The sequence below is a fragment of the Pelodiscus sinensis genome, chromosome 7 (assembly GCF_052426305.1).
Source record: "Pelodiscus sinensis isolate ZL-2025 chromosome 7, ASM5242630v1, whole genome shotgun sequence".
Taxonomy (NCBI): Eukaryota; Metazoa; Chordata; order Testudines; family Trionychidae; genus Pelodiscus; species Pelodiscus sinensis.
In genome coordinates, this window is record NC_143058.1 from 3,193,703 (window position 1) to 3,206,975 (window position 13,273).

A 13,273-nucleotide genomic window follows, 5' to 3' on the forward strand; every position below is an offset into this window, starting at 1 on the left:
ATCCCGCGCTGGGAGGCGACGTTACAAGGCGCGAGCGGGCCAGGAGACAGGCGGGCAGCAAGCAGTGCGGCCTGGCCGAGGACCGTCACCCACTTCCCTCCCACGTGCCTGCCGGCATCCCCTCCCGGGATTGGCACCCGCTTCCGTGGCCGGCGGGCAGCCCTGGCAGGGGAGGCAGCGAAAGCTGAGAGGGAAAAGTTATTTATTATTAACCTTCCGTCCTACCCTGGCACCTCCTTTCTGGCGGTCTCAGCGTGCTTTGTACCTCACCCCCATCTTCTAATGCCTGCGGTATCTTGTATTTGCATCACCACACCCACATACGCACCTTTTAACGTTGGTCTCGTTGACCCCATTTGACAGAAGGGGAAACTGAGGCACGGGGGGGGGAGGGAAGTACCTGGTCCAAAGACTCCCCCCTCCTACCCACCTGTGATCCCGGAGTGATATGCACATTTTGCAGGAGGGTTGGCTTGGGGTTAGTCGTGAGTCTCATTTTTCTGTTGCTTGCGCGACTGCAGACTTCGGTGAGTTGCGGGGGCTAATCGGTGCCTCGGTTTCCCCATCTGTAGAACAGGGGTTATTATCTCCACCTGCCTGATGCGAGGGACGGGGAGCGGGCAGAGGCGTTGGCCTTGGCAGCCGTGCAGCGTTGTAGATAGAGGCAGAGGATTGGCTGACTGCTTCTGCCCTGGTCTCTCTAGATCCTCCTGGGCCACCAGAGTTTGATTTTGGAGGCGGATGGGGCAAACCCAGCCCTGTGAGCAGGGGGGTGTGGGACCAGGGAGCATCTCGGGCTGCCCTGAAGGTCGCTTGCTGCCAGCCTGCCTGGTGGGAGACGCAGAGCAGGTGCCAGATCAGCTCCCTAGAGTGAGCTCATCACCGCCGCAAGGAGCTGGGGGTCCCGACTGCTTTTCCCAATGGAAAAGAGCGATCTCGGCATTGTAATGGGCCCGAGACCTGCCCCGGCAACAAAAAGGTTAAAGGTCTAGGAAAGCGGAAGGAATTGGGCTTGTTTCGTTTGGAAAAGAGCAGGCTGAGAGGGGACAGGAGAGCAGCTTTCAAATACCTAAAAGGGTGTTACAAGGAGGAGGGAGGAAAATTGTTCCCCTTGGCCTCTGAGGCCAGGACAAGGAGCAATGGGCTTAAACTGCAGCAAGGGAGGTTTAGGTTGGACATTAGGAAAAACTTCCTGCCTGTCAGGGTGGTTAAACACTGGAATAAATTGCCCAGGGAGGTTGTGGAATCCCCATCGCTGGAGAGATTTAAGAGCAGGTTGGACAGACACCTGCCAGGGATGGGCAGACGGTGCTTGGTCCTGCCATGAGGGCAGGGGACTGGACTTGATGGCCTCTCCTCTTCAGCCTGCCAGGAACTGGGTCCCTAGAGATGTTTCACTGCTTGCTGGCTCCTCCCTGCTTCTGTCCGGCCGCCGCTTCGCCTGGGAGTGGAGAGCTGCCGACGGGCCGGCGACGGCCAAGGGGTCCCTGACGGTGTGCGGGGAAGCGGTGGCTACGGGAGGCGCAGGGCGGCGCGAGATCAGGGCCTGACACGCGGGCGGCCCCTGCGATTACAGGATCCCACCCGAGAGGAGCCGAGCTCCCGGGGAGCCTGCCCGCGGCTGCGAAGCAGAGCGCCGTGCCCCTTAGCTCCGCTTTCCTCCCTGCACGCGGCGCTCCTCCCGGTCCCTTGTAAGGCCAGCAGCGGCTCCCGTTCCTGGAGACCGGCCCTCGGGAGCCTGGCACCCATTGCAGGGAGTGCTCACGAGCACGGCTGGCTTGGGAAGTTCTCGGCGGGGCCGGCCAGGGGCCAGTCCCGAGGGAGCGTGCGGCCGGGCGTCGAGCCGGAGTCGTCGAGCCGACGTGGAGTCGTCGAGCTGGGCGTCGCACCACGAGGGGCTGGCGAGTTATTTCTCCTCGCCGGCGTTCTCCTTTTCGCAGCCCGGGAGAGCCGAACGCTGCCGCGCCCTGTCCCTCGGCTCGTCTTCTCTTCCTGCTTGGGCCGGGCAGATGTTCCAGGCCTCCGGCATCCCGGAGCCTCTCTGAGGTGTGCAGTGCAAGATCCCCGGTTAGGCTCGGGGAAAGCAGCACCGTTCACAGCGCCCGGCGGGCAAAGGATTCCTCTCTTCTTAGCCGCCTTCCCCTTGAGGCCAGGCCCTGGCACCGGCCTCCTTAGAAGAGCAAGCTGGGGCACCGGGACGGTGGCTGGGAAAAATAACCGTGGTGGGTAGCAACAGGGGACACAGCCATGGAGCGATGGATTCCAGCCCCCGTGCTCAGCTGCTGTGATATCCTGAGCATCACGGAGCATTAGCCCCTTCTCGGCCGCTCGGCCTCGAGTCCCCAGACCCGCGGGAAACCCAGCTGTTGTGCGCCGCAGGCAGAGGGCAGGAGGGACCGGGGAGCCCGGTAGGAGATTGATTTGCCCGGCCGGGCAGCAGCAGGCGGAGTCTCGGGGAAGGACCCTGGTGAACCGCACTGAGCTGCCTCGGCTTCGGCACGGGCCCCTCTGAGCCGGCAGACTCCTGGCCCCAGTCCGACCCTCCACCTCTCCCGGCAGGCAGGCCTCTGTCTGCTCCCCCCTACCCTGGGGCGGTCAGTGTCGCAGTAGCGAGAGGGCCTCCCCATCTGAATGAATTCCGCCGGGCGATCGGCTGCTAGCGCCGGCCTCGCTCCGCCCGGCGTGGTGCGTGCTGCAAGGGCAGGTAGCGCGCTGCTCTCGCCCCGGCCGAGCTGAGCTCGGCGCTCGACTGCCGGGCGGGTTGGCGCCAGTGGAAGGTCTTAGCCGGACGCTCTGGGCAGGACAGGCAGCGCAGCCGCGGGGATCAAAGAACGGTGGCGGGGGAGCGCGTGGAACGCGGACCCGGACGGATGGAAGAGCTCGACCCATCAGCAACGAGGAGGGAGAGTTGTGGGCAGCGTGGTGGCGTTCCACCGCGCTGGCCTGTTCATAGCGCTCGGCGCCAACTAATGCCTGCTCTCTCGCTGCCTGGGAGGTTGCGGAATCGCCATTACCCAGCATGCAGTGGCGGGGAAACTGAGGCACGGGGCGGCGCGATGACTGGGAGTAGCCCCCACGAGGCCCACATTGTCTCACACGGCTAGATTAATATCCTCCCTCCAGGGTTAAAAAACGGCAACGGCTCAGAAAGAGCCTGGGGCCAGCTGCTTCCTGTTTTGAAGGTCGGCTGTTGATATCTCGGCAAAAGATTTCGCTCTGTATTTACTTAGTTTAAACAGTGTGTACGGGGCAGGAAACTCCTGCCCGAGGGCGGCCTGAGCGGGGCAGCACGAGCGGAAGCGACATCTTCGCTTGGCCTGACGCGAAGTCCGAGTCACACGCCCGAACGGCAGAGGGGAAGAGGGGTTTAAAATCCCCCGGCCTCGCCGCAACATCGGCGTGGGCGCCCCCACGTCAAGCGCCCGAGGGACGGAAGCCCGGGGCATGTTTGGCAAGAGCCGGGTGTTCTCTTTGGGCCCTGGACACCTCTCCGTGCCGGGCACGTTGTGGTTTGCCCCCGCTGGCTTGCCTGGGTCTGTTTCCACGCTACCCGCTGGCACCGAGGACCCTGCTTTCCCCCGGAGCCCTCCTGGCTCTCCTCTGCCTTCACTGCCGAAGAACCCAGCGTCTCCGGCCCCCGAGGTAGCTAGAGAGACATTCCTGCCAGGGCACTGCCTGAACCCCCCCCTCCTACTGACATCAGGCCATCTCACGCCCCCGGGCCTTCCAAGAGGGATTGACGGCTCAAGGCGCGGGCCAGCCTGCTCCCTCCTGGCTCCGTTCTCCACCGGCGGCCGGCTAGGTTGTGCCGCAGAAATGCGTGCGCAGGACTTGCCTTCCCCAAGGAGTCACGTAGCTCTGTGTTCAGATTGCTCTGCTCTTTCTTGCTTGCCGAGCAGGTCTGGGTCGAGTTACCTGTTGTCACGTCGCGAGCACACCTCGTCCCGAGGCAGTGCGGCCCAATGGCCACAGTCTATACGGGTATGTCTACACTACGTCCGTTAGTTCGAACTAACTTTAATAGGTGCTACACTAGCGCTCCGCTAGTTCGAATTTGAATCGAACTAGCGGAGCGCTTAGTTCGAACTAGGAAAACCTCATTTTACGAGGACTAACGCCTAGTTCGAACTAGCTAGTTCGAACTAAGGGCTGTGTAGCCCTTTAGTTCGAACTAGTGGGAGGCTAGCCCTCCCCAGGTTTCCCTGGTGGCCACTCTGGCCAACACCAGGGAAACTCTATGCCCCCCTCCCGGCCCCGGACCCCTTAAAGGGGCACGGGCTGGCTACGGTGCCCGTGCCAGGTGCAAGCCTGCCAGCACCCAGCTAGCAGACCCTGCACCTGGCACAGCACAGAGCCACCCACCCGATGCCCCCCAGCCCACCCCCTCTTGCCGGGACCAGGCTGGCGGCTCCCGGGAGCTTGCCCTGGACCGCAAGAGGCGGGCACCTTCCTGGGCTAGTGCGGACATCGTGGACCTCGTCCACGATCTCCGCACTAGGCACAGGAAAGTGGCCGTCTAGGGCAGGAGAGCTGCCAGCCTGGCCACCCAGGACCAGGTGTGCATGAAAATCAAGGGGGTCCACTGAGACCCCCGACACTGAGCCCTGAGCTTACAATGGCCGTACTGGATCAGACCAAAGGTCCATCTAGCCCAGTAGCCTGTCTGCCGACAGAGGCCAACCCTAGGGACCCTGGAGGGGATGGACCGAAGACAATGACCAAGCCATTTGTCTCGTGCCATCCCTCTCCAGCCTTCCACAAACTTTGGGCAGGGACACCACTCCTACCCTCTGGCTAATAGGACTCCATGGACCCAACCTCCATGACTTGATCTCACTTCCCTTTAAACTCTGTTCTAGTTGTAGCCTTCACAGCCTCCTGCAGCAAGGAGTTCCACAGGTTAACTATTTGCTTTGTCAAGAAGAACAACTTTCTCTTACTAGTTTCAAGCCTGCTACCCATTCCTTTCCTTTGGTCTCCTCTAGTCCTTCTTTATGGGAACTCAGGAAGAACTTTTCTGAATGCACCCTCTCCACCCAACCCCTGCTTTTAGAGACCTCTATCCTGTCCCCCCTCCGTCTCCTCTTTTCTAAGCTGAACAGTCCCAGTCTCTGTAGCCTCTCTTCATCTGGGACCTGTTCCCAACCCCTGATCATGTTAGTTGCCCTCCCCTCTCCCAGCCTTTCTCTTCCCCTCTCCCACCTCCTTTTCCCAGTCTCCCCCAGTTTTTTTTCAATAAAGACAGAGTCAATGTTGGAAGAAACGTTATCTTTATTTTGTACATCAATAAGAAGGGGGGCTAAGGAAGGGTAAGTGGAAGGAGGTGAGGGAGGAATGGGGTATGAGCCCCCGATGGGGAGGACTGGGCTGGCTCTGCGGGCTTCTGGGGGTGGAAGCTCTCCTGCAGCCCCCCAATTACTCCCTCTCCCCAGATGGCAGCCTGCGGCAAGTGCAGCTGGGCTGATGGCCGAGTGGTGTGATGTGCCCAGTGTGGGCACTCAGGGCACTCCAAGCCAGAACTTCTTTGCAAGCGGGGCACCCCTTAGAACTGTGTGTCCGGGGTGGGGGTCGGGACCCTTTAAGCGCAGCCCTCGGCTAGCCTGAGACAGCATCTCCATGCTCTAAGTCCTCCTTTTATGCCCTGCCGGCACTGCTTCCGGCCATCCTTAAGCCCTGTTCAGAGTCCACTCAATGTGGACTTGCTAGTTCGAACTAGCAAAACGCTAGTTCGAACTAGTTTTTAGTTCTAGACGCGTTAGTTCGAACTAGCTTAGTTCGAATTAACTAATTCGAACTAAGTTAGTTCGAACTAACTTTGTAGTGTAGACATACCCTACCACAGCCCAAGGGTTCAGGGCAGGACTGCCTAATGGCTAGAGTCAGTAACACAGCCCTGGGGGTTCAGGGCAGGATTGCCCAATGGGTAGGGATAGGGATTTGGGGCAGCAGCCCTGGTGGGGGGGGAGGAGGAGGTGAGTCCAGGCCCACCCTATTCCACTGGACCCTAACCAAGGGCTCTCTCAGTGGGGCAGCGATCCACCGCTCGCTCAGCGGGGAAACCCCACAGCAACACTCTGAGCTCACTCAGGTCGGGGATACCCCTCGCGTCACTTCCTACTGGCCTTGGGGTGATCCCCGTAGTTTTCGAGTCTTCAGGCTCTGCAGCACCAGTCTTCAGCCTCTCCGCCAGGTCCGGAGCCTCGATGCCGACTCCTGGCTCTCCTCCACCTCTGGAGCTCCTCTGGAAGGTCCTTCCTCTCCAGCATCCAGCCCAGAGTGAACTGAGCTGCTCCCTTTTATACAGCTCCAGCCCTCGGAGCATGCCCAGTGCGGCTGGGGGGCGGGACTTCCTCCCTCCACAGGGCATGAAGCCGTCCTGGCCCAGCCAGGGTCCACCCACCCTGTCTCACCTGTCTGTCTTTTCCACGCTCCGGTGCCCCGAGCTTTGTAGCATTGCTCTCCGCTAACGCAGGGAGAGGCTGCGGGGGCAGGTGGAGGGTGGGTCGCGGTGGCTCCTTTTGCAGCATGTTTGTGGCTTGGAGGGACCCCGGCTGGCCGGCCGGGAGAGGAGAGGTGCCGTGGCTGAGGGCAGGATCCCCCATTCCCATGTGACTTCCAGTGGCAAAAGAGGAGAGACCAATCACGCCCCTGATGTGCTGATGTGCCCAGTCCGGAGAGGGCAAGCCAGGGCGATCGGGAGGGGGCGGCGGGCGTCCTAGGGCGAGCGTGGGGGGAAGGGACCTTGTTTACCCTCCTTCTGGCCTTATTTGGTCCGAGAGCTGCATGCAGCATTTTTGGCACCGCAAGGATGAGTGTGCATTGGTCGGGGACCAGGCAGGGAGGGAGGGGTCAGGCAGCTGGTAGCTTCCCCAGCGTGAGAGAGCCCTCGGTGCAGCGGGCCGGGGGAGAGCCAGGTCGACACGTGAGCGGGTGGGTCGGCTCCTCGTTGCCCCCCTGCCCTAGGCAGCGGCCGTGTGGGCCGGCAGCTAGCTCCGTGGCGGCGAGCGGAGGAGCACGCAGATTATCAGGCCGTTCTTCGTGAGGGTGCCATCCGCAGGGGTGCAGGGTGCCTGCTGAGCACCCAGTGCTCCCAGGGAGCTGGTGGCGACGTTGGGCAGTGGCTGGCGAAGGAGGAGGCGGGCCGGGACTCGGCGGTGAGGCTGGTGTCCCCAGGCCTGTTGATCTGCGGTTCGCTGTGCCGGGGGCTCTTTAGTGCTGGGCGAACAGGGGGGCTAGTTGCGCTGTGGAGATCCTGGGGGGAGGAGTTCGGGGGGCCTCAGGGAGCCCACGTTTTGCTGGAGAAGGTTTTCTCCAAAGAAGGAGTGTCTGGCCATGTGCCTGCTAATCATTTCCAGCCACACACGGAATGTTTCCCAGTTGTGTGCGGAATAATTTTATGTGCACCGAGGCACGTGCGGATGTGCACCACCAGGAGAAAAAAATCCTAGCTGTACATGCTCTGCTAATCCACTGGGTGGGATTGGACTCTCTCCTGAGTGGCGTCTGGCCAGAGGTGTTTCTCCGGGAAACGTGCCCCATGGGAGACCAGGCCCCACTGTATCTTGTGCATGGGGACGGCTGCAGGGGCCATCCTGTAGTTCAGGCCCAGAGCTGTGTGCACGAGGGGAGCAGGGCTCTTCTGCCACGGTGCGCTGCACTCTGGGATCGAACCTGGCGTGCTCCTTACAAGGCTGGAAAGAGCTGGAAAATTCCAAGTCGTCAAGTCATTCTGGGTCCTCTGGGTTAGACGTGGGCAGATCATCTGCAACCCGTAATTTATTAACTGGATCAATTTAGCTTCTTTCTGTGCCCGACGGTCCATTAGCAGACCCCGAAGGCCTCCAGCGCGTGTGTGGTTTTCAGAGAGTTGCCAGTTTCGTTGGGCCAGGCTTGCTGCGTTCTTTGTGAATCTTGGCTTTGGGAGTTGTGCGGCTTAGCTGTGATTGAGCGGCGGGTGGCTCTGCTTGCTGGCCGCCTTCACCCTTACAGCCCTCGCACGCAGGCCTTTGCAAGTCCTTCGGGGCAACTGCGCTGCGTCGGTGGCTTTGAAATCTGCCTTCTGCGAGCACCCCGCCCCGGCAAAATGTTGGAGAGCGCACGCCCCTGCCCCGAACACTGAAACATTCCAGCGCGTGGCCGGGGGGGAGTGGTTGTGAGTGTCACCGAAGGCACGGTGGACAGACAAGAACGGCCGCTCCTGGACAGGACAGGCATCTGCCTGGGCGCCTGTCTTAGCTACAGCTGTAGAAGCAGAGAGCGGTAGGCCTGGGAGGGATCTCAGCTCACCCAGTCCAGCCGCTGGTCTGAGACAGAGCCGAGGAACACAGGAATGGCCAGACCGGGTCAGCCCAAAGGTCCATCCAGCTCAGTGTCCTGTCTGCCCACAGTGGCCAGTGCCAGGTGCCCCAGAGGGAGGGAACACAACAGGGAATCGTCACGTGATCCCTCCCCTGTCACCCACCTCCGGAGAAACAGAGGCTAGGGACACCGTTCCTCTCCAACCTGGCTAATAGCTATTGATGGACCTATCCTCCATGCATCTATCTAGCTCTTTTAAAAACCTGTTCAAGTCCTGGCCTTCACCGCATCCTCTGGCGAGGAGTTCCACAGGTTGACTGTGCGCTGAGTGAAGAGAAACTTCCTTTGGTTTGTTTTAAACCCAAACCAGACGGGGTTTGCGTGGCCTGGTCGTATCCAACTGCAGGGCTGGCGATTCCACAGCCTCCCTGGGAAGCCGACTCAGCGCTGCAGGCCCCGCAGAGCGAGAAAGCATTCCCTAGTATCTCACCTCACTCTCCCTTGGGACGTGACACCCATTCTGGCTTTGGTGGACGAGGAGCGCCGCCGATCGCCGTTCTCTGTGCCAGCCCTCGGCAGACGAGGAGACGGCCACCGTGCCCCCTCTCCGTCTCGTTTTTCCCAAGCCTCAACACGGGTTTTGGACCTCTCCTCCTGGCTCAGGGTTTTGAAACTGGCATCATTTTGGGTGCTCCGCTCTGGGCTGTCTCCCGTTTGTCCCCATCTGCCCTAGAGCCCCGCGCCCGGAGGGGGACACGGCCCTGCTCCCGTGCTCGGCACGCCCCACTCCTGCTGGAGCGCCCCACGACGAGAGGAGCCCTTCTTGCAACAAGCCCCTGCCAAGCCGGCCGTTGTGTCGCCGAGAGCTTGCGGGTTCCTTCCCCCGAGCAGCACGTGTCTTCGCGGATGTTTGCATTCTTCGGCGCGGCGGCCGCTCACGATCTTTCACCTATTGGATGGTCACAGCACTGCCCCCGGGGAGGCAGGCCAGAGCTGTTCTAGCAACTAGGGATTTCGGCGTGGAGGTACTGCTCCCCTCCCGGCCCCACCCTTCCCAATCTAGTCACCCTCTCAACAACTCGGGGAGAGCACCTCGCTGCTGCTTGCCAGCAAGGGGGCAGGCAGGGGGCGCACGGTGCCACGTGCTTTTCCCGTCCCGAGGCGGAGCTCCGACTGCTGCTGCACGCAGCTCCTTGCACGCCCCCGGCCGGCCGGCTGAGTCGAGCCCCGCGGCCGGGGAACCAGGCTGCGAGCTGCAGCAGTTGTCCCCAGAGACTCCGTCGTGCTGGCTGGGATCCCGACTCCCTCGCTTCCACATTCCTGCGGGGAGGCCGCACAAACAAAGGAGCCCTCGTGTAGCGAAAGCACAGCCGGAGCACGTCCCGCGGGATGGGAGAGCCCTCGCCCGGGCCCCCTTGGCCTGCGGAGGCTCGGCTGGTACAGAGAGTTCAGGCTGGCGAGGCCCGGGAGCTGGGGCAGAGGGAGCGCCGGGCACACTGAAGAGCAATGGGCCAAGCAAGCCCCGTGCAGGGAGGAGACCTCACCTCTCCAGAGCTGTCACTCACGCCCCTTCTCGGGTGCCGCGGCCCAGCTGGGGCCGGTTCTGCGTCTGAAATCTGCGCGCTGCCTCTCGGGGGAATTGTGAGCCCCTTGGGGTAGGGCCCCGCCTGCTCGGCCCCTAACCCCTGAACCGGATTTCAAAACCCGGTGACAAAGGAGACAGGAATTCATTTGCAGACTCAACACTGTCAGCTTGGGACAGAATAAGGATCACAACTGGTTAACGCACTACAAAGGCAATTTCCCCTCTCTGATTATTCACATCTCCACACCAAATGCTGTGGCCGAGCCACTCCCCCTCCCCCCCCGACTTGATTAGCCTCATTAACATAGTATATATGTTACTCACTTCGTCAGGTGAGTTGGACTGGAGCTTAGAGGGGCAGAGTGTGTGTGTGTGTGTGTGTGTGTGTGTGTGTGTGTGTACGAAAGCTTATGCTCTAATCAGTCCGTTAAGGCTACGTCTAGACTGCAAGCCTCTTTCGAAAAAGAGCGTCTAGTCGACAGCCAGTACTTTCGAAAGAGCAAGCCTCTTTTTCAAGACAGCTCTCAGGCAGTCTGGATGCTCTCTTTTGAAAAAGCACAGTTTGCATTCCATCGCGCCTTTTTTCGAAAGCACTTTCGAAACAAGGCGTTCTTCCTCGTAAAACGAGGTTTTCTGCAGTCGAAAAAACTGCCGCGTTCTTTCCATTTCCTTTTGAAAGAACGCGGCAGCCGTCTAGACGCAGGGGAAGTTTTTTTCGAAAAAAGCCACTTTTTTCGAAAAACCCCTGTAGTCTAGACACACCCTAAGGTGCCCCAGGACTCCTCCTTGTCCCCTGTGTAATTCCTAGGGCAGAGCTGTAGGGGAACCATCCAGTCCCGACTGCAAACCTCTCGGGGATGGAGAATCCACAGGCAGCCCGTGAAAAGTTGTTCCCAGGGTTAATGACCCCGACTTTCACGTGGGCGCCGTGTTCCCTGCTTGCGCTTGTCTAGCTCCAGCGTCCTGCCCGAGCGTTTTCTGCGAGAGCCCAGAGCCCCGTATGGAACATTGATTTCCCATGTCGGCGCTTACGGGCTGTGACCAAGCCGCCCCTTCACCGTTTCTTGGCTAAGCTCCAGGACTCGTGTCAGGCAGGGCGTCTAACCCTTCCATCGTTCTGGGGGCTCCTCTCTGACTCCTCCCCAGTTTCTCGCCATCCTTCTTGAAGTGTGGGCTCTGGAGCGGGGCAGAGCCAGTCCAGCAGCGGTCACACAGGGTCGAATACGGAGATCTCCTCGGTTCCGAAATCGGTTCCGGGCTCTCCTGCCTCTCGCCAAGCGCAGTGCGGACGCTGCCTGTTACCCCCCTGGGCTCCAGGAGCTCTCTGGCTGCCCCCTTGCTGCCCCAGACCTGGACGATGAGATAGCTGGGAGTCGCTGGTGTGACGGACCGGGCCGGGTCTGGGCACAGCTGAGGGCGTCCGCTCAGGGCGAATTGCTCAACTTCGGGGCTCTCTATAGCCCTCAGACTGGAGACCTTCCCAAACAAGCCACAAACCAGTCCCCGAGTGCTTCAGCTGCCTGCCTGAAGCCTCATGAGCAAAACCCCTCGACACCCCAGCAATACCCGTGCCCCAGACGGCCCCGGGCCTCATACACCGGTGAAGGGTCTTAAAACCCAATCCCATCTACCCCGAACAAGTTCTGTCCGGTTCCAAGAAACCAGCCACAGATCCCCGGGCATTTACACTCCGGATCTTACCCACAAACCACGCTGAGCCAATCCTTTAGCATCTAACTTCTAAAGGTTTATTACTACAAGAAAGAAAAGCATGAGAGTGAGGTTGTTACATGCAGCGAATCTCCCAGTTCTCAATGCAGGCTCTAGCAGAGATGTTATAGCTGCTGGCTTAACAGTCCTTGGTGCACATCCTATGGCAGGATGGGGCCACAGTTCTTCCCGGCTCATGAATCCCTGCGAGGCCGCATCTGGGGTCAGGAACAGATCTGGGGACCACATGGAGTTGGCCACATTGCCTATTTATCCCTCCTCATCTTTTCTTCCAAGCTGGCTGGAGTCACATGGCCAGAGCCCAGGTGTGTCTTTGGCCTCCAGAGGCCCATTGTTCCCTGGAGACTTGCTCATTAGCATGTCCATAGGCAAACATTCCTGGCCCATTACTCAACCACATACAGAGAAAATTCCAGTCTCCATACAGAGTCCATATTCATAACTCCACACACAGACATTATTCAGATCTATGAAGGGCATATACAGAACCAGAAGAAAGTCAGCTTTTGTTTGACACCTCACATGGCCCCCCCTTTGTACCGACTTTTGGGGCGAACACCCCCCCATGGGTGCAGCAGTGACCCAGCTGCTCCCCTCAAAATCCAATAACCTGACAGCTGGGAACCCCAGCTAGGGAGAGCCAATGGCTTCCTGGGGCTGCCAGGGACAGATCACAACAGCGGCTCCCGCCTGCGCATTTTGAACCCTGCCATGCGGCGGGCCGTGGGGCAGGGCTGCTCCCGCCCGGTCTGCGCTGCCCATCTTCGCTCTGCAAGGCTGGATGAGCCAAGTAGCAGAGAGCGGTTCTCCCCAGTCCCGCCATGGGCCGTCAGGTGCATTCGCTTCTCAGTACGCCCTGCAGCTGCAGGCTGGCGCCTCGCCCCCTGAAGCACCAGAGAGTTGGGGGCAGGCCGAGTCCCTGGGCACAAAGGGCGTTGCCGTTGTCCACGGCCTCTCGCTGGCGCCGGGCAGGGCTCGGGCCCATGTGGGCCAGCCAGAGAGCAAGGCCCAAAGGCGTTAGCGCACCATGTCACTGGCTCTGACTATGCTGCCTGCTTTGCCCTACTCCGGAGCGGGTCTCTCCTTTTGCTTGTGGGGTGCAGCTCCTGGCTTCAACCCTGGGATACTGCAGCCTGAAATCCATCGCTGGGTGGTTTGGGGAGACAGGCGGGCGGGGGGAGAAGGAAGCCCAGGGCCATGCGTGCTGGGGGAGATGATTAGGGGGAAGACGAGCTGACTGGGCCGAGGGGCACAATACACGTGGCACGTGGCGGTGACGAGCAGGGACGTTAGCGCCACGGACTAACCGGCACTAAGTATGTGCCAAGAGGGGGGACGCAGGGACTGGCCGGATCCTGGAGTGAATCGGCGTCGCTCCCTTGAAAGTTAACGGGACAGTGCTGTGTGCATAAGTGTGGGAGTGTGTCTGACTTCGTGAGCTCCTCTGCTTCACGCCGGCTGCATCCCTGGCCCCGGCGTCTCCCTGGGTCTGGAGAGAGGAGACACCTCAGAACCAGGGCTCTAGAAATGTCCTTTTGCGGATGCGACCTCTTTTGTCGGGGCCCTGTGGCTCTAGCGCTCCGGGTGCGTGACAGAGGCTGGTGAGAGTCCCCGTTGCGGGGTCCGCGTTGGTTACACCAAGTCGGTTTGCATGGAGAA

General features: G+C 60.5%; 1 protein-coding gene across 12 annotated transcripts in view; it reads left to right on the plus strand.

The window, feature by feature from the left end:
* The window catches only part of TNS1 (tensin 1), a 251,173-nt gene that overhangs the window by 166,163 nt on the left and 71,737 nt on the right, over positions 1–13,273 (plus strand). The window lies entirely within an intron of this gene.